Genomic DNA, 18,998 nt, shown 5'->3' with positions numbered 1-18,998 from the left:
AGTCTCCTTATGCTTTAGAATTCCGAAACCTTTTCCCTTTTAGAAAATATTCTATGCTCCCATTCTTCCAATCAAAGTGCATAACCTCACCCTTTTCCACATTGTATTCCATTTGCCACATCTTTGCCTGTTTTCCTGGCTTGTCCAAGTCCTTCTGCAGCCTCCCTGATTCCTTAACACTACCTGCCTCACCACCTATCTTTATATCATGTGCAAATTTAGCAACAATGTCCTTATTAATTTATGATGTGAATAGTTATGTTCCCAACACTGACCCTTGCGGAACTTCATTAGTCACTGGCTGCCATCCTGAAAGAGACACCTTTATCCCCACTCTCTGCCTTCTGCTAGTCAGTCAATCCTCTATCCATCCCAATAACTCGACCTTAATACCATGGACTCATGTCTTAGTTCACAGTCTTCTGCGTGGTACCTTGTCAAAGGCCTTATGGAGATCCAAATAGATCACACTCACTGGTTGTCCTATGTCCAATCTGCTCTTTACTTGTCAAGTATAAGATCCCTTTGATAAAGCTATTCTGACTGAGCTGTATTTTACCATTTGCTTCCAAGATTTCTTGGAGTCAGCAATCTAACCCTTGATAGTGGACCCAAAAATCTGACCAATGATCGAGGTCAGGCTAGCCAGCCTATTGTTTCCCATCCTCTGCCTCCCTCCCTTTTTAAACAGGGGTGTTACATTCACCATTTTTCTGTTGTTATGGACCCTCCCTCACTCTGGTGATTCCTGAAAGATCACCACCAATGCCCATTCAATCTCCCCAGCTATCTCTTTGAGAACTCTGGCCTGGGTAATTTATCTGCCGTCAGATCTTTCAGCTTCCCCAGCACCTTCTCTTAGTGACGGCCATGACACTCACCTCTGTCCTGACTCTCTTGAAGAAAAAGACATTTGCTGTGATGCTTCCCCAACCAGTAGATGCATCTGGAGGAGGATGACTGAAAAGCAGCATTCGGACCAGCACAAGGGTCAGCAACATTTGTGAACAAAAGTTATAGAATTGTTTCCTAGATTTCCCTCCATCACCTGTGCTTTTTCCTTATCTCTATCTGTCTGACCCTTGTTATTTCTAATCTCCATCCTTCAGGATCCTATTGCCTCACTTTTTGAGTCAGTATCCTTTCTCACTGATGTCCTTGTCTCATCCTCTGTTATCAAGTATCTTTTCTATTTTGCCTGGATTTTCAAAATATGTTCTCTGTAAATTTATTTTTTAACTTTGAACATCTTCTACATCTCTGCAGTGGTGGTTCGGTCAAAACATCCAACTTACTGAGCATGAACTACACATTCAGATAAAGTCACTTCAATTTTATTTTCTTTACTGCTGTTTTCTAAGTGGACCTTACTCTCCAAAACACTACTTCTTTTGAATTCCCTATCCCTTCCTTGGGGTGCTGCTTATCCTGCTTGTATTGGGCTAGCTTGCTAAGCTGGAGAAATAGCATCTCATTTTCCATTTTGGCACTTTACAGCCTTCAGAGGTCAACATTGAGAACAGCTTAAACCATGAGCTCTGTCCTCCATCTTGATGACAGAAACTGCTCTACCACCATCTCCACCTCCCCAGCCCTGCCACACCATGGCTTGTTTGCATGGGTTTGCTGTCGGCAGAGCTGGCCTAATTTTTTATGCTGTTAATACTTAACATTTATCTATATTGCTCCTCCTCTTTTGCCATTAATACCTCCTTGCTGTGGGCACTTTATCATCTGTTTCACTTGCTGTTAATCTCCCTTTTCTTCGCAGCATAAAAACAATCACTTTTCCAGTCTCTTCAGTTTCGAAGAAGAATCATAATAGACTTGAAATGTGAACTCTGTTTCTTGCTTCCATTGATGCTGCCAGACTTTTGAGTCTCTCCAACATTTTCTGTTTTTATTTCAAATTTCCAACATCCATAGTACTTTGCATTTGCCATTTTAAAGTATTTTGAGTTTGCCTCCTGCAACTTCACTCAGGATGAAAGATATTTCCAGTCAGATACAGTAACAACTTTATCTAAACTGTTTAATTTTAAGCAGCATTTTAGCTAACTACTTATGACTGACTAGCTGTTACAGGAACAGTTTGAGAGACACTTCAAATTTGGTTGGTCTGATTGAAGCATAGATGAGCAATTGGAAACCTGTTGATGAAGAATTTGTCGAAGCACAACAGCTCACGCATTCTCTTATAGATAAATTTGCCTCTATACCCTTTGGCTCAAAATATTTTGCCTAGTCAGTTGCTGGAGTGAAAGGTGATAGCATCACAGTAAGGATATCTGGAACCTTGATGAATAAAAAAAATAAAGAGAGAACAGCAAAGTAGAGTAAATTAGGGTGGATGAATTCAATGTCAAGTCAGGTACAGAAAGAGAAATTAAAATAGGCAAAGAAAAATTGGATTAAGCGTGTTGGTTATGAGAAAGTACAATTAAACTGTCCATATTGACAAAACTAGTCTGTTATTCTTCTAAATAATCATTTTGATTATAGAACTGAATCTGTTTATTTGAATTATTGGTTACAAATCCTTTTCAAACTGTTGTTTATCAGATAAAATAAGCAACGATAATTTCTGAACTTTTGCATTGTATTGTAAATCCAGAATAATGGTCATTGCACTGTTGCTCCAATGCATTCCAGTTTCCGGTTTGCTAGCATTTGTATCACATTCATAACAAAAATCTATGACCTCATGTTAACTTATTCACATAATTGTAGCATTAAATCTTTTTAATACTTGCAGGTTTATTTCAGTGCTGGTAAATGCTCTTTGAATTTCTTGAAAGTGATGTGAAACAACGCAACAAGAAAAATGTGAGGAAAAGAACAAATTTGTACACAGCGAGCTATTAAGAGTATAGAATGCACTGCCTGGAAATGTGGTGGAGGCAGGTTCAACTGAGACATTCAAGAGGGCGTTATTTGTATAGAAATGATGTGATGGGGCAAAAGGCGGGAGATTGGTGCTAGGTCATAGAACTCAGACCTTTGAACACAGGAGTTGGAACGTTATGTTAAGGTTGTTCAGGGGGTTGATGAAACCTCTTCTGGAGTATGATGTACAATTCCTGGTTGCCCTGTGTTACGACATGGGATAAGCCCTCCTGCTTAATTTAAACCAGCAACGCAGAGAAGATTTATCCCCTGTAGTAATCGGGGAAAATTCGAGTTGCTAAAAACTATTTAAAGTACAACAGAGAATAATTAACTAACAACTATTTACAACTCCTTCCTCTAACCTATCATTTACCTTCCCTTCTATAATACTAGTTCGATAAAACCCCACGATTAAGATTTAGCAAAAATTCAAGTTTTCAAAACCAGCCAGTCATTGAATCTTCTATTTGGATCTTTCTGTGTCTTCTTTTCTTCTGAGGGATTATGCTTCACAGGTCATGGATCAATAAGGTACCTTTAATAGAGCTATTCTCTGGGCAGTCTGCAGATGTTAGCTTGGCAGTTATCCTCCCAAGTGTTCAATTTTCCCTGGTCTTATACCTTCCCCCCCCCACAAAGCATCAGATTGTATCATTGGCTTTTAAGATTGTCAATAAATTATAATCAAACTTGATTTAAATTTGGTATTTTTGGGATATAATTTAAACTGATTGGCCTAATTCAAATCTGTTTTATCATTTCAAGGCAACCAGCTAATCTAGCTTTCGATCAAGTGTTACATTGTTACTTTATTGAGAACACTTAGTGCTGTGGAGGTAGTTCTGCTAGTTTTTAACTCTCTTAAAGGAACAGTACACCCACACCTTCATAACACCTGTTATAAGAAGGATATTATTAAGCTGAAGAGTTTCAGAAGGAATTTACAAAGATGTTGCTGGGAATGGGTAGTTTGAGTTATAAGAACAGGCTGAATAGGCTAGGACTTTTATCAGTGAAGCATAGGTCGAGGGGTGACCCTGTTGAGGTTTATAAAATAACGAGGGTTATAGACAAGGTGAATGGCAGATGTATTTTCCCTAGGGTATCGGCAAAGTGGTTTATTTTTAAGGTGAGAGCAGAAAGATTTAAAAAAGGCATGAGGGGCAACTTTTTTACAGTGGTTCGTGTGTGGAATGAATTTCAGAAAGAAGTGGTGAATGCAGGTACAGTGTTAACATTTAGAAGACATTTAGCTAAGTACATGAATAAGAAGTGTTTGGGATATGAGCCAGGACAGACAGGTAGGACGAGTTTAGTTTGGGATTATGGTTGGCATGGACCAGTTGGATCGAAGGGTCTGTTTCCATGCTATAAGACTCTATGACTCTATAATTGGTACAGGCACCATGGGCCAAAATCTGTACCACAACAATTCTGTGATTCTTGAATCGTTACTTCTTTTCAAAGGAGGCTAATATGAATCTGCATAAAGATCATAGTAGAGTGAGTAATGATTAAAGGAAAAGAGACTGGATCTTTTTGAGCTTCATCACCTGACAGTAACAAGTTGGGGCTGATCATCCATTAGAAGACCTGCGCCATATCTCTTTGAGATGGTTTTTTAATCCATTGAAATAAGTGGGATAAAAAAAACGAGAAGATCTGTGGAACAGGTGGGAGATTTACTGTACCACATTACGGACCAAGTAGCCAATCTAAAAATTAGCCTCTCCTCACTGAAGACTTTTAGAATGTTTCCTCAAGCAATAATTTCTTCCACTGACCTAATAATATAGCTTTTGTACACATATTTATGGTATATTGTTTACATATTTGAAACATTTTTCATTAAGGTTGTTTTAAAGAGATAAATTTTTTTTCAAATCGACAAAGTAGTGTATTGTATACCACACTTAACTTCTGTTGAAATTGAATGTAATCTAATTATGTGACGATTGTCTTGAGATTTCTCCCATCTTTGCGAATTCAATGCTCGTAATTCAGCACGCCATAAATTCCAGATCAGTCCATTATCTTTGCCAGGATCAAAAAATTGATAAGTTACCTGCAGGAACCTCTTGGATGATCCTGCCATTTACAGAATTGCCTAACTGTCTCTTGAAGACAAATTAGCTTAACAATATGCATAATTTTCTTCCTTTTTCATCTTATTCTGATTAATTTTGTGAAGAAACTTTGAAATCAGGAAGCCAAAATTAAATTTATGTATTTTGTAAGCTTAACATTGAAACAGTCATGCCAAATGCAGAAACAATTACAGCATCATTTGTCTGATTTGTAATCCAAGCAACACAAACAGTTTCATCATAAAACAGATGGACTTTGTCTTGAGCTCTGTGTAAGAACCAATAAATGTGCAGACCAAACTGCAATTACCGCAGAATTTAATGTAAATAGCTCAGCAAACATGTAACAAATGCAGGCTATTTTGCATTAAAAAAATGAATAAAATTAGACCCAAAGCTATTTCTTTTTATTCTTCTGAGCTATTTAGCATAAATAAAGTATGTTTACTGAGCAATTAGCATAACTATCCTAGTCAGGACCAATATATTTTCCTTAGAGTTATTCTTCAGAACAGTTTCAATAAGAAAGGAGATTCACATGACTGATGCAAGTAATTTTGCACATATCTCTGCTGTACTTGAAAATCTCCAGTTTGAAAACATGTTTGTGGAAATATTTAACTGCAACTTTCAAAGACCTGGAGTTTCATGGTATCATGAAAACCCAAAACCAAATGTCCCATTCACACTATTAACAGATCCAATATTTTCTGATTAAGGATTATGAATGGAAAATGCAGTCATATGTGGGAAATCCAAATGCAGAAGGATTGTTTGAACTTAGTGCTGTATTTAAACAGATTCTGTTTTTACTGGATCAAGGCACATATCCTCTACTATTGGAATTGTGATCTTTACAGAAGTCGAAAAGGGTGAAAATGGCCTGTGTAACTGCCAAGCTTCTGGATTGTTTAAATGGTCAGTCCTTTAAAAAATGAAACAAATTGCTAACCTGTACCTGTGAGGATTGAAAAAAATTCTAACAGTTTTAGTAGTTATCCATTGATATAATCGTAAGTGCTTCTAATACAGCATTTATGATTGACTACTTTCCACATTCTAGTATCATCACAATGACAGGTTGTGAAGTCATAGATTTATTGAAAACTGCAAGCATTCAATAAAAGATTTGTTGTCATTGCTAAGCGTTATGAATACAAATGTTTTTTTTCATAGAGTTCAGTTGAGGGGATTCAAGTGCTGAATGGTCTTTCATGAATGGGAGTTATTTTTAAGATGATGAAAGCTGTCATAGATATTTAAGATTTTATTTAATTCTATATCAGCAGAACTCCTGATGTTTTCCTATGGTGGAAGCTTGGTAAGTTCGTAGGGAAGCTGTGGATAAAATGTGGTGGCTAGGGCTGCATGAGCTGGCATGAAAATGATATAAAGGGTCATGGTGATGATATGAAGAGAATGAATAGCTCTTGGGATGGATCAGGGATTGGATTGGTATAGAAGTAATGAGAAGCCTTTGTAGGAGGGTGGAGTGATGGGTCAGCATGCATGACCACAGAGAGTGTGTGGCAGTGAGAGCCAAATGTTTAAGAAAATAACTTAGATAAAGTCCCAGAGAACTGAAGTGGACCATTTTAATGGCCTACCTAGCACTCAGCAGCCCTTTCTCATCTGCCTATCACATGGGCCCATCTCCATCCCATACTCAGCCTACTTTTCCCCCTCTGTTAGAAAGAAGTAGCACCATTTTGGCCCCTTTTTTACTTTTTTTCTGAATGTGTGATAGTGAGAGGAAAATTTCCCACTCCTGCTACTCTAATCAGGACTGAATGTCAAGGACATGGTGTCTCATAGTGTATCTCTGGGGGAGAAATTCAAACATTGCCCACTTATTTAGGGGCATGACAGAAAGGTAAGGGAAAAATTTATTTGGCTAGAAATGGTGCGCAAGGGTATGAGAAAAAAGCAGGAGATTACCACTAATAATGATTCTGATTTGAAAAGACAGTGCAAGCATGACAAGCTGAATGGCCTCCTTTGGCACTTGAACAATTCTGTGAAATTGTAGGTAATGATTCCCTTCACCTAATCATTCCTGGAGGTCTATCTTATAATTTTAGGAGCAGAATTAGACCATTTGGCCCATCAAGTCTGCTCCACCATTCAATCATAGTTGATACGTTTCTCAACCCCATTCTCATGCCTTCTCCCATAAACCTTGAGCCCCTCGCTAATTGATAACCTATCTATCTGTGTCTTAAATGCACACAATAGCTTGACCTCCACAACATTCTGTGGTATTATGTTCCACAGATTAACCACACTTTGGCTGAAGAATTTCCTCCTCATTTCAGTTCTAAAGGACCACCCCCTCACTCTGAAACTATGCTCTTGGGTCCTAGTCTCTCCTACCAGTGGAAACAGTGCACACTTTATCTAGGACTTTCAATATTCTATAAGTTTCAATAAGATCCCCCTTATCATTCTAAACTCCACTGAGTACAGATCAAGAAACCTCAGCTGTTCCTCATTTGACAAGCTCTTCTTTCCTGGGATCATTCTTGTAAACCTCCTCTGGACCCTTCCAATGCCAGCACATCCTTCCTTCAATATGGCAGTTTGACCGTAGCCTTCTATAGCCCCAGCAGTACATTTCTGCACTTGTATTCTAGCTCTCTTGAAATGAAAGCTAACGTTGCAGTCATCTTCCTACCTGGCAACTGAAACTGCATGTTAACCTTAAGAGAATCCTGAAGAAAGACAAGTTGCTTTGCGCTTCAAATTTCTGAAGCCTTTCCCCATTTCAAAAATAGTCTCAGCCTCTATTCTTCCTACTAAAGGGCATAACCTCACCCTTTCCCACAATGTATTCCATCTGCCACTTCTTTGCCCACTTTCCTAGCTTGTCCAAGTCCTTCTGCAACCTCTACTTCCTCAACACTGCTTGCCCCTCTACCTATCTATGTGCCATTTACAAACTTAGCAACAATGCACTCAGTTCCTTTGTCCAGATCATTAATGTAGAACATGAATAGTTGGGATTCCAACACTGACACCTATGGAATTTCACTAGCCGCCAGCTGCCATCCTAAAAAAGACCCTTTTATTCTCACTCTCTGCTATGTGCCAATCAGCCAAACCTCTATACATGCCAGTATCATGTCCTTAACACCATGGGCTCTTGTCAAGCAGCCTCCAAAGCAGCACTTCATCAAAGGTCTCTGGAGATCCAAAGAGATCATGTCCACTTCTTCTTTGACTAACTTGCTTATGACCTCCTCAAAGAATTCTAATAGACGTGTAAGGCATGATCACTGCTTGACAAAGTCATGCTGACTCAGCCTTAATTCATAATGCAGTTCCAAGTACTCTGGAGTATCATACCTAAGAATGGATTCTAAAATCTTATGATTGACCGAGGTCAGACCAACCAGCCTATAATTTCCCATCTTCTGCCTTCCTGCCTTCCTTAAACAGGAGTGTTATTCTAACGATATTTTAATCCTCTGGGATCCTGCATGAGTCTAATGATTCTGAAAAGATGACCACTACCGCCTTTACAATCTCCTCCACTGTCTTCTTTGGAATATGGTGTATAGCCCATCTGGTCTGGGTTATTAACTGCCTACAAACCTTTCAGCTTTCCCGACCCCATTTCCTTAGTGATGGCCAGTAAACTCACCTCTGTCCCCGACACACTCAATATTCTGTATGGTGCTGATGTTTTCCACTGTGAAGACTGATGCAAAGTACCTATTCGGTTCCTCCACAATTTCTTTGTTCCCCTTTATTACTTCTCCAGTCTCATTTTCCAGTGGTCCAGTTCCCACTCTTGGCTCTCTCTTGCCTTTTGTTTATCTAAAACAACACTTGGAATCTTCTTTTATATTACTAGCTAGCTTATCTTCATATTTCATCTTTTCGTCCCTATTGCTTATTTTAGTTGTCCTCTACTGCTTTTTAAAAGCTTGCCAGTAATCTTCACCACATTGCATACTTTTTTCTTGCTATTATGCTGACCCTGACTTCCCTTGTCAGTCATAGTTACCTCATCCTTCCTTGATATGTTTCTTCTTCCTTGGGATGAATATCGGCAGTGCCTCTGAAATTACCCTCAGAAACACCTGCCATTGCTGCTCCACTTCCTTCCCTGCTGGGGTCCTCTTCCAATCAACCCTGGACTGTTTCTTCCTTTTGTCTTTGTAATTACCTTTTGCTCAGTTCTAATACCATTACATCTGATTCCAGCTTCTTCCTCTCAATTTGCAGGGTGAATTCTATCATATTGTCGTCACTGTCCCCTAGGGGTTCCTTCATCATAAGTTCCCTTATTAAGTCTGTCTCATTACACACCACCAAATTCAGAATTGCCTCTTCCCTACCATAAGCTGCTCCAAAAAAAAACCGTCTCGTAGACATTCCACAAATTACGTTTCTTTAGATCTGCTGCCAACTTGATTTTACCAACCCACCTGTTGATTGAAGCTCCTAAGATTATTGTGGTATTGCCTTTCTTATATGCCCTTTCTAACTCATGATTTATTGTCTTCCCCAATTCCTGACCACTGCGAGGAGGCATGTACAGAACTTTCATCAGGGTCATTTTACCTGTTCCTCAACTGTACCCATATGAAATCTGGACCTTGTTACTCCATATCACTTCTTGCTATTGATTTAATTTGATTTCTTCCTAACAAGGCAACCTCACCTCCTCTGCCGATCTGCTTGTCCTTTTGACAAGACATGTATCCTTGGGTCCCAGCCCTGATCTTCTTGCAGCTATTGTCTCTTTGATAGCTACAACATCATACGCACTATTTTCAGTCTCATCTAAGGCAAACTCGTTTACCTTGTTTTGCATACTATGTGCATTTAAGTACAACACATTCAGTCCTGCATTGATTGCTCCTGTTCTCATCGTTGTCTCATTATCTTTGTTTCTAAAAGCTGAAACCTAGGTTCTCCTGCTCTGTTAAACTCCTCCTCAGAATGTTTGTGTTGATGTCGCATTGGAACCGGCTAGAATGATCAGATCTTGACTGGCATCCAGAGGTCACCTGTTTCATGCAAATAAGACTCAAAGCCAAATTTGAATCTGTCATCAGGTTGTTGAGAACCAGCATATGAAGCATTCACAGTGCTCATATCTCAGCTTTAGGGTGGTTTCTGAGCCATATTTTCTTATTACTGATAACCGATGTGAGTTTTAAAAATCAAATTATGCTTGCTTTAGCAAGTTTAAAGATTTTGGACAGTTTGATTATTACAATGAGTTGTCAGTTATTAATTGGAAAGTATCTGCACGGACCACCCTGTGCATTTCTCATGTCCAAATCAGACTGTTAGAACATAGAGCATAAAACAATACAGCACAGAACAGGCCCTTCGGCCCATGATGTTGTGCCGAACATTTGTCCTAGCTTAAGCACCTATCCATATACCTATCCAATTGCCGCTTAAAGGTCACCGATGATTCTGACTCTGCCACTCCCACAGGCAGCGCATTCCATGCCCCCACCACTCTCTGGGTAAAGAACCTACCCCTGACATCCCCCCATACTTTCCACCCTTCACCTTAAATTTATGTCCCCTTGTAACACTTTGTTGTACCCGGGGAAAAAGTCTCTGACTGTCTACTGTATCTACTCCCCTGATCATCTTATAAACCTCTATCAAGTCACCCCTCATCCTTTGCCTTTCCAATGAGAAAAGGCCTAGCACTCTCAACCTATCCTCGTACGACCTATTTTCCATTCCAGGCAACATCCTAGTAAATCTCCTCTGCACCCTCTCCAAAGTTTCCAAATGTTTCTTAAAATGAGGCGACCAGAACTGCACACAGTACTCCAAATGTGGCCTTACCAAGGTCCTGTACAGCTGCAACATCACCTCACGACTCTTGAATTCAATCCCTCTGCTAATGAACGCAAATACACCATAGGCCTTCTTACAAGCTCTATCCACCTGAATGGCAACTTTCAAAGATATATGAACATAGACCCCAAGATCCCTCTGCTCCTCCACCTTACTAAGCACCCTACCATTAACCCTGTATTCCGCATTCTTATTTGTCCTTCCAAAATGGATAACCTCACACTTGACAGGGTTGAACTCCATCTGCCACTCCTCAGCCCAGCTCTGCATCATGTCTAAGTCCCTTTGCAGCCGACAACAGCTCTCCTCACTATTCACAACTACACCAATCTTCGTATCGTCTGCAAATTTACTGACCCACCCTTCGACTCCCTCTTCCAAGTCATTAATAAAAATTACAAACAGCAGAGGACCCAGAACTGATCCCTGCAGAACTCCACTTATAACTGGGCTCCAGGCTGAATATTTACCATCTACCACCACTCTCTGACTTCGACTGGTTAGCCAGTTCTCTATCCAACTGGCCAAACTTCCCACTATCCCATGCCTCCTGACTTTCCGCATAAGCCTACCATGGGGAACCTTATCAAATGCCTTACTAAAATCCATGTACACTACATCCACTGCTCTACCCTCATCCACATGCTTGGTCACCTCCTCAAAGAATTCAATAAGACTTGTAAGGCAAGACCTACCCCTCTCAAATCCGTGCTGGCTGTCCCTAATCAAGCAGTGTCTTTCCAGATACTCATAAATCCTATCCCTCAGTACCCTTTCCATTACTTTGCCTACCACTGAAGTAAGACTAACTGGCCTGTAATTCCCGGGGTTATCCCTATTCCCTTTTTTGAACAGGGGCACAACATTCGCCACTCTCCAGTCCCCTGGCACCACCCCCATTGACAATGAAGACGAAAAGATCATTGCCAACGGTTCTGCAGTTTCCTCTCTTGCTTCCCACATAATCCTAGGATATATCCCGTCAGGCCCGGGGGACTTGTCTATCCTCAAGTTTTTCAAAATGCCCAACACATCTTCCTTCCTAACAAGTATCTCGTCTTGCTTACCAGTCCGTTTCATACTCTCCTCTTCAACAATACGGTCCCTCTCATTTGTAAATACTGAAGAAAAGTACTCATTCAAGACCTCGCCCATCTCTTCCGACTCAATACACAGTCTCCCACTACTGTCCTTGATCGGACCTACCCTCGTTCTCGTCATTCTCATGTTTCTCACATACACGTAAAAGGCCTTGGGGTTATCCTTGATGCTACCCGCCAAAAATTTTTCATGCCTTCTCTTAGCTCTCCTAATCCCTTTCTTCAGCTCCCTCCTGGCTATCCTGTATCCCTCCAACGCTCTGTCTGAACCTTGTTTCCTCAACCTTATGTAAGCCTCCTTCTTCCTCTTTAGACATTCAACCTCCCTCGTCAACCAAGGTTCCCACACACGACCATCTCTTTCCTGCCTGACAGGTACATACATATCAAGGACACATCGTATCTGTTCCTTGAAAAAGTTCCACATTTCAACGACATCCTTCCCTGACAGCCTATGCTCCCAATTTATGCTCCTCAGATCCTGTCTTGCAGCATCATATTTACCCTTCCCCCAATTGTAAAACCTGCCCTGCTGCACGCACCTATCTCTCTCCATAACCAAGGTGAAAGTCACAGAATTGTCACCATCACCAAAATGCTCACCCACTAACAAGCCCATCACTTGGCCCGGTTCTTTACCAAGTACCAAATCCAATATGGCCTCCCGTCTGGTCGGACAATCTACATACTGATTTAGAAAAGCTTCCTGGACACACTGCACAAACACCGATCTACTTGATCTAAAGAGCTTCCAATCAATATTTGGGAAGTTGAAATCGCCCATGACTACTACCCTGTGGCTTCTGCACCTTTCCAAAATCTGTTTCTCCACATCTTTGCTGCTATTGGGGGGCCTATAGTAAACACCCAACAAGGTGTTAGAATTGGATGTAGGTGAGCACTTTGGGAACAGTGACCACAATTCGGTGACTTTTACTCTAGTGATGAAGAGGGATAAGTGTGCACTGCAGGGCAAGAGTTATAGCTGGGGGCAGGGAAATTATGATGCGGTGAGGCATGACATAGAATGCGTGGCTTGGAAAAGTAGGCTTCAAGGCAAGGGCGTAATTGATATGTGGAGCTTGTTCAAGGAGCAACTATTGAGTGTCCTTGATAAGTATGTATCTGTCAGGCAGGGAGGAAAGGATCGTGTGAGGGAGCCGTGGTTTAACAAGGAATTGGAATCCCTTGTTAAAGGGAAGAGGGTGGCCTATGTAAAGATGAGGCGTGAAGGTTCAATTGGGGTGATTGAGAGTTAAAAGGTAGCCAGGAAGGATCTGAAGAGAGAGCTAAGAGCAGCAAGGAGGGGACATGAAAAGTCCTTATTTGGTAGGATTAGGGAAAACCCAAAGGCTTTCTATAGGTATGTCAGGAATAAAAGAATGACTAGGGTAGGAATAGTTCCAGTCAAGGATAGTAGTGGGAAGTTGCGTGTGGAGGCTGAAGAGATTGGGGAGACACTGAATGAATACTTTTCGTCAGTATTCACTCAGGAACAGGACATTGTTGCCGATGTGAATACTGAGTCACAATTAATTAGAATGGACAGCTTTGAGGTATGTAGGGAAGAGGTGTTGGAAATTCTGGAAAGGTGAAAATAGATAAGTCCCCTGGGCCTAATGGCATTTATCCTAGGATTCTCTGGGAAGCAAGGGAGGAGATTGCAGAGCCATTGGCCTTGATTTTTATGTCCTCATTGTCTACAGGAATAGTGCCAGAAGACTGGAGGATAGCAAATGTGGTTCCCTTGTTCAAGAAGGGAAGTAGGGAAACCCTAGTAACTATAGGCCAGTGAGCCTCACTTCTGTTGTGGGCAAAGTCTTAGAGAGAATTGTAAGAGATAGGATTTATGAACATCTGGATAGGAATAATATGATCAAGGATAGTCAGCATAGTTTTGTGAAGGGCAGATCGTGCCTCACAAATCTTATTGAATTCTTTGAGAAGGTAACTAAGGAGGTGGACGAGGGTAAAGCGGTAGATGTGGTGTATATGGATTTTAGTAAGACGTTTGATAAGGTTTCCCATGGTAGGCTACTGCAAAAAATACGGAGGTATGGCATTGAGGGTGAGTTGGAGGTTTGGATTAGGAATTGGCTGGCTGGAAGAAGACAAAGGGTAGTAGTTGATGGTAAAGGTTCATCTTGGAGCGCAGTTACTAGCGGTGTTCCACAAGGATCTGTTTTGGGACCATTGCTGTTTGTCATTTTTATAAATGACCTGGAGGAGGGGCTGGAAGGTTGGGTGAGCAAGTTTGCGGATGATACGAAAGTCGGTGGAGTTGTTGAGTGAGGAAGGATGTGTCAGGTTACAGCGGGATATAGATAAGCTGCAGAGCTAGGCAGAAAGGTGGCAAATGGAGTTCAATGTGGGTAAGTGTGAGGTGGTTCACTTTGGTATGAGTAACAAAAAGATGGGGTACTGGGCTAATGGTCGGATACTTGGTAGTGTGGATGAGCAGAGGGATCTTGGTGTCCATGTACACAGATCTCTGAAAGTTGCCACCCAGGTAAATAGTGCGGTGAAGAAGGCATATGGCGTACTGGCTTTTATTGGTAGAGGAATTGAGTTCCAGAGTCCTGAGATCATGTTGCAGTTGTATAAGACTCTGGTGCAGCCTCATCTGGAGTATTGTGTGCAGTTTTGGTCGCCATACTATAGGAAGGATGTGGAGGCACTGGAACGGGTGCAGAGGAGGTTTACCAGGATGTTGCCTGGCATGGTAGGAAGATCGTATGAGGAAAGGCTGAGGCACTTGGGGCTGTTTTTATTGGAGAAAAGAAGGTTTAGGGGTGACTTGATAGAGATGTACAACATGATTAGGGGTTTAGATAGGGTTGACCATGAGACCTTTTTCCATGTATGGAGTCAGCTATTACGAGGGGGCATAGCTTTAAATTAAGGGGTGGTAGATATAGGTCAGATGTTAGGGGTAGATTCTTTACTCAGTGAGTCGTGAGTTCATGGAATGCCCTGCCAGTAGCAGTGGTGGTTTCTCTCTCTTTATGGGCATTTAAGCGGGCATTGGATAGGCATATGGAGGATAGTGGGCTAGTGTAGGTTAGGTGGGCTTGGATCGGCGCAACATCGAGGGCCAAAGGGCCTGTACTGCGCTGTATTTTTCTATGTTCTATGTTAAGGTGACTACTCCTTTCCTATTTCTGACTTCAGCCCATACTACCTCCAAAGGCAGATCCCCCTTGAACTGCCTTTCTGCAGCCGTTATATCATTTCTAATTAGCAACGCCACACACCCCCCCTCCTTTTTTACCACCCTCCCTAATCTTACTGAAACATCTGTAACCAGGGACCTCCAACAATCATTCATTCCTGCCCCTCTTCATCCACGTTTCCGTGATGGCCACAACATCGTAGTCCCAAGTACCGATCCATGCCTTAAGTTCACCCACCTTATTTCTGATACTCCTTGCGTTGAAGTATACACACTTGAGCCCATCTCTGTGTCCGCAAGTATTCCCTGTCAGTGCTACCTTCTCCACAGCCTCCCTACGTTCTTGAACATCCTGAAAAACAGCTAACCTACTTGCTGGACTACAAGTCCGGATCCCATCCCCCTGCCAAATTAGTTTAAACCCCTCTGAAGAGTGCTAGCAAACCTATCTCCCAGGATATTGGTGCCCTTCTGGTTCAGGTGCAACCCGTCCTGCTTTTACAGTCCCACCTTCCCCAGAATGCAGTCCAATTGTCCAAATACCTGAAGCCCTCCCTCCTACACCATCCTTGCAGCCATGTGTTCAACTGCACTCTCTCCCTATTCCTTGCCTCACTGTCAGGTGGCACCGACAACAACCCAGAGATGACGACTTTGTCCGTCCTAGCTTTTAGCTTCCAGCCTAACTCCCTGAGCTCCTGAATGACCTCCCCACCCCTCTTCCTACCTATGTCATTGGTGCCAATGTGCACCATGACTTCTGGCTGCACACTCTCCCCCTTAAGGATTCTGAAGACACGCTCCGAGACGTCTCGGACCCTGGCACCCGGGAGGCAACAAACCATCCGAGAGTCTCGCTCAAGTCCACAGAACCGCCTGTCTATCTCTCTAACTATAGAGTCTCCTATAACTTAGTGCTCTCCTCCTCTCCCCCTTTCCCTTCTGAGCCTCAGAGCCGGACCTCGTGCCAGAGATCCGGTCACTGCAGCTTACCCCTGCTAGGCCGTTCCCCCCAACAGTATCCAAAGCGGTATACTTATTGTTGAGGGGAATGACCACAGGGGATCCCTGCACTGCCTGCTTCCTCCCCTTCCCACCTCTAACTGTTACGCAGCTACCACTGTTCTCTGGCGTAACTATGTCCCTGTAGCTTCTATCTATCACCCCCTCAGCCTCTCGAATAATCCTCAGTTCATCCAACTCCAGCTTCAGTTCCCTAACGCGGTCTGTGAGGAGCTGGAGCTGGCTGCAATTCTTGCAGGTGAAGTTGGCAGGAGCATCAGTGGTCACCCCTACCTCAAACATCCTAATTGAGGAACATTCCACTGCCTGCGCTGCCATAACTCTTAGTCTCCAAAACAAGAACACTAAGTAGCTTACCTGTTCAGCTGACTGAGTTCTTTGTTTTAGGTCAGAGGAGGAGGGAGGGTGGGAGACACTACACGTGTAGTGTCTCGGGTTCCTTCTCCACTCAAACTTCTTACCTTCCCAGAAGCCTCTGTTGACGACTTCCGGGTTCCCGCTCCTAGTTGAAAAAAAAACAGACTGCGAAAAGAAAACGTTAATTTAAACTGGTCTCTGCTTACCTTCCGGCTCCCCTCTCTGTGCGCCCGCTGTAGCACTGAGGTCGAAACCTCGGAGGTACGCGCTTTTAAATCAAACTTCTTACCTTCCCAGAAGCCTCTGTTGACAACTTCCAGGTTCCCGCTGCTAGTTGAAAAAAAACACAGACTGCAAAAAGAAAAACGTTAATTTAAACTGGTCTCCGCTTACCTTCCAGCTCCCCTTTCTGTGCGCCCGCTTCAAATAATAATAAAAACAGAAAGTGCTGGAAATTCTCAGTAGTCATGGCAGCATCTATGAAAAGAGAATGAACGTTTCAGAACTGTGACCTTTCATCAAATCTCCAAACTTTTTCTTAAACATTCAGTGCAAGGCATAGAACCAAATCCAGAAAACCTCATTAAAGTAAAGCAAAAAACTGCTCAAGATCTGTAGCAAAAGCAAAGCAGGGAAAGGGTTTTGATGAAGAATCACTGCACTCAAAATGTTAACTCTGCTTTTGTCCCATGAATGCTGCCAGACCTGCTGAGTTTCACCGGCAATTTCTGTTTTTCTTCCTGGACATATCACTGTTGATGTAATTCTTTCAATCTAATCCATATTTATCATGGACCCTTATCAAGCTCTTGCATAAACCTTTTTTTTATTGTTCTCTATCAATACCTTGCTCCAGCCTATCAATACTTTGACTCAGCAGTAGCACTCTGAACTCTTGAGAAATAAAATGACAAAAACACAATGTAGGCTGACTGTTGATTGTAGTATGCAGAGAAACTGAGGCTGCACTCCAAATCATCACCAGTGCATTCACAGAGTCACATGAGATACTGGATCTTAGGCTAAACATCAATAAGATAACGATCCAATAAACAGCAATGAGATGAATGAGCGATTAATTTATTTCAGTGATGTCAGGTGAAAGATAAATATTGACCAAAACGTATGCAGAAGTCACTCACCACAAGACATATTCCCACAACTATCACGATCCACAATGAGCAACAGGACAATGTAGATCTGTTCTCTGACCTTGGAAGCTAACTATAAGCCAGGAGAGACATCTTTGGTGAAACTCAATATTACCTCCAGTGTGCCATCTGAGGTACAGTGTGTTTATGGTAGAGATATAAATTTTGGTACCAAACTCATGTTTTTGAGAATAGTAGTGCTACCTCCCCTTTTTTGTGTTCTGAAAATATGAACAATGTGCAACAGGCACCTCAAATCCCTCGTGAAATATCACTAACAATGCCACTACAAAATCCTGAAAATCGACTGCGCAGGGTAAGCGCTCCAATATCATTGTTCATACTCAAACCAACTTGCTTCTAGTCAGCTGTGTTTGGAGACCACATCATTCACATGCCTGAAATAAGACTTCCAAAACAAGCTCTCTGCACTGAGCTGCTTCATGGCAAGAGATCAATAAGAGGATAGAGAGGGCAGGGCTTTCTCAAAGCCTTTGTGAAAAATGTATCATCCCCACTGAATCATAGAATCTCTTGTACCAAACCACCCAAACAGATAAGAAGCATCCATAAATGTGCCAACCATTTTGAGTATCTGACAGACCTAGGTGGAGGCCAAGCACACAGAGTGGAAAAGTGTGTGCAAAAACCTGAGCATTCCATCCACCCTGTCTTCAAACACCACATGCCTCAATTATGGAGGTGTGTGTGGATCGACTAAGAATGTCAAAGAGAGGAAAAGTACTGAGGGATGATTGTATTGTGAGTAATCCTTTTGCATGAGATTCCTATTGAGATTTTATCTACCATCTCAAATAGATCCCAAGTAGTACCCAAAGAAGAATCAGGAAGTCCTGTACATGTCTTTGTCAATATTTATCTTTTACCAAACACCATTGAAACAAATTAACTGTTCATTCATCACATTGCATATAAAATACTACAGAATGCACATTAACAATTATGTTTCCTAAATTATACAACAGCAATTGTACTTTATTGGTGGTAAAATACATTTGAAATTTCCTGAGGTATTTTATTTCATTAATGGAATGTGAATCGGCCAATGCCAGTAGTTGTTGTCCATGCCTGATTATTGTTGAGAATATGATTGCAACCTACCACTTTGAACTGCTCCAGCCTATCTGAAATAGGTATACTCACATTGCTGTTGAAAAGGGAACTCCAAAATTTTCAGCCTGCTGCAGTGAAGAAACAATAGTATACTTCCAAGTCAACATAGTATATGGCTTACGAGGGAAGATGCAGCAACTGATGTTCAGAAACATCTGCTTCTCTTGTGCTCGACAGGGGAGGTCATGGGATCAGAAAGTGCTGCTGAAGGAATCTTGATGAATTGTGCAGAATATCATGAATGTGGTAA

The 18,998-nt window shown here is 41.8% G+C and overlaps 1 protein-coding gene across 7 annotated transcripts in view; it reads left to right on the top strand.

Annotated features, from left to right (window-relative positions):
* npas3 (neuronal PAS domain protein 3) overlaps window positions 1-18,998 on the top strand; it is a 1,321,930-nt gene that overhangs the window by 831,071 nt on the left and 471,861 nt on the right. The window lies entirely within an intron of this gene.

This window comes from Chiloscyllium punctatum, chromosome 4, assembly GCF_047496795.1.
Source record: "Chiloscyllium punctatum isolate Juve2018m chromosome 4, sChiPun1.3, whole genome shotgun sequence".
Taxonomy (NCBI): Eukaryota; Metazoa; Chordata; class Chondrichthyes; order Orectolobiformes; family Hemiscylliidae; genus Chiloscyllium; species Chiloscyllium punctatum.
The sequence above is the reverse complement of the archived record's forward strand: the minus strand, read 5'-3'. Positions and strand labels throughout refer to the sequence as shown.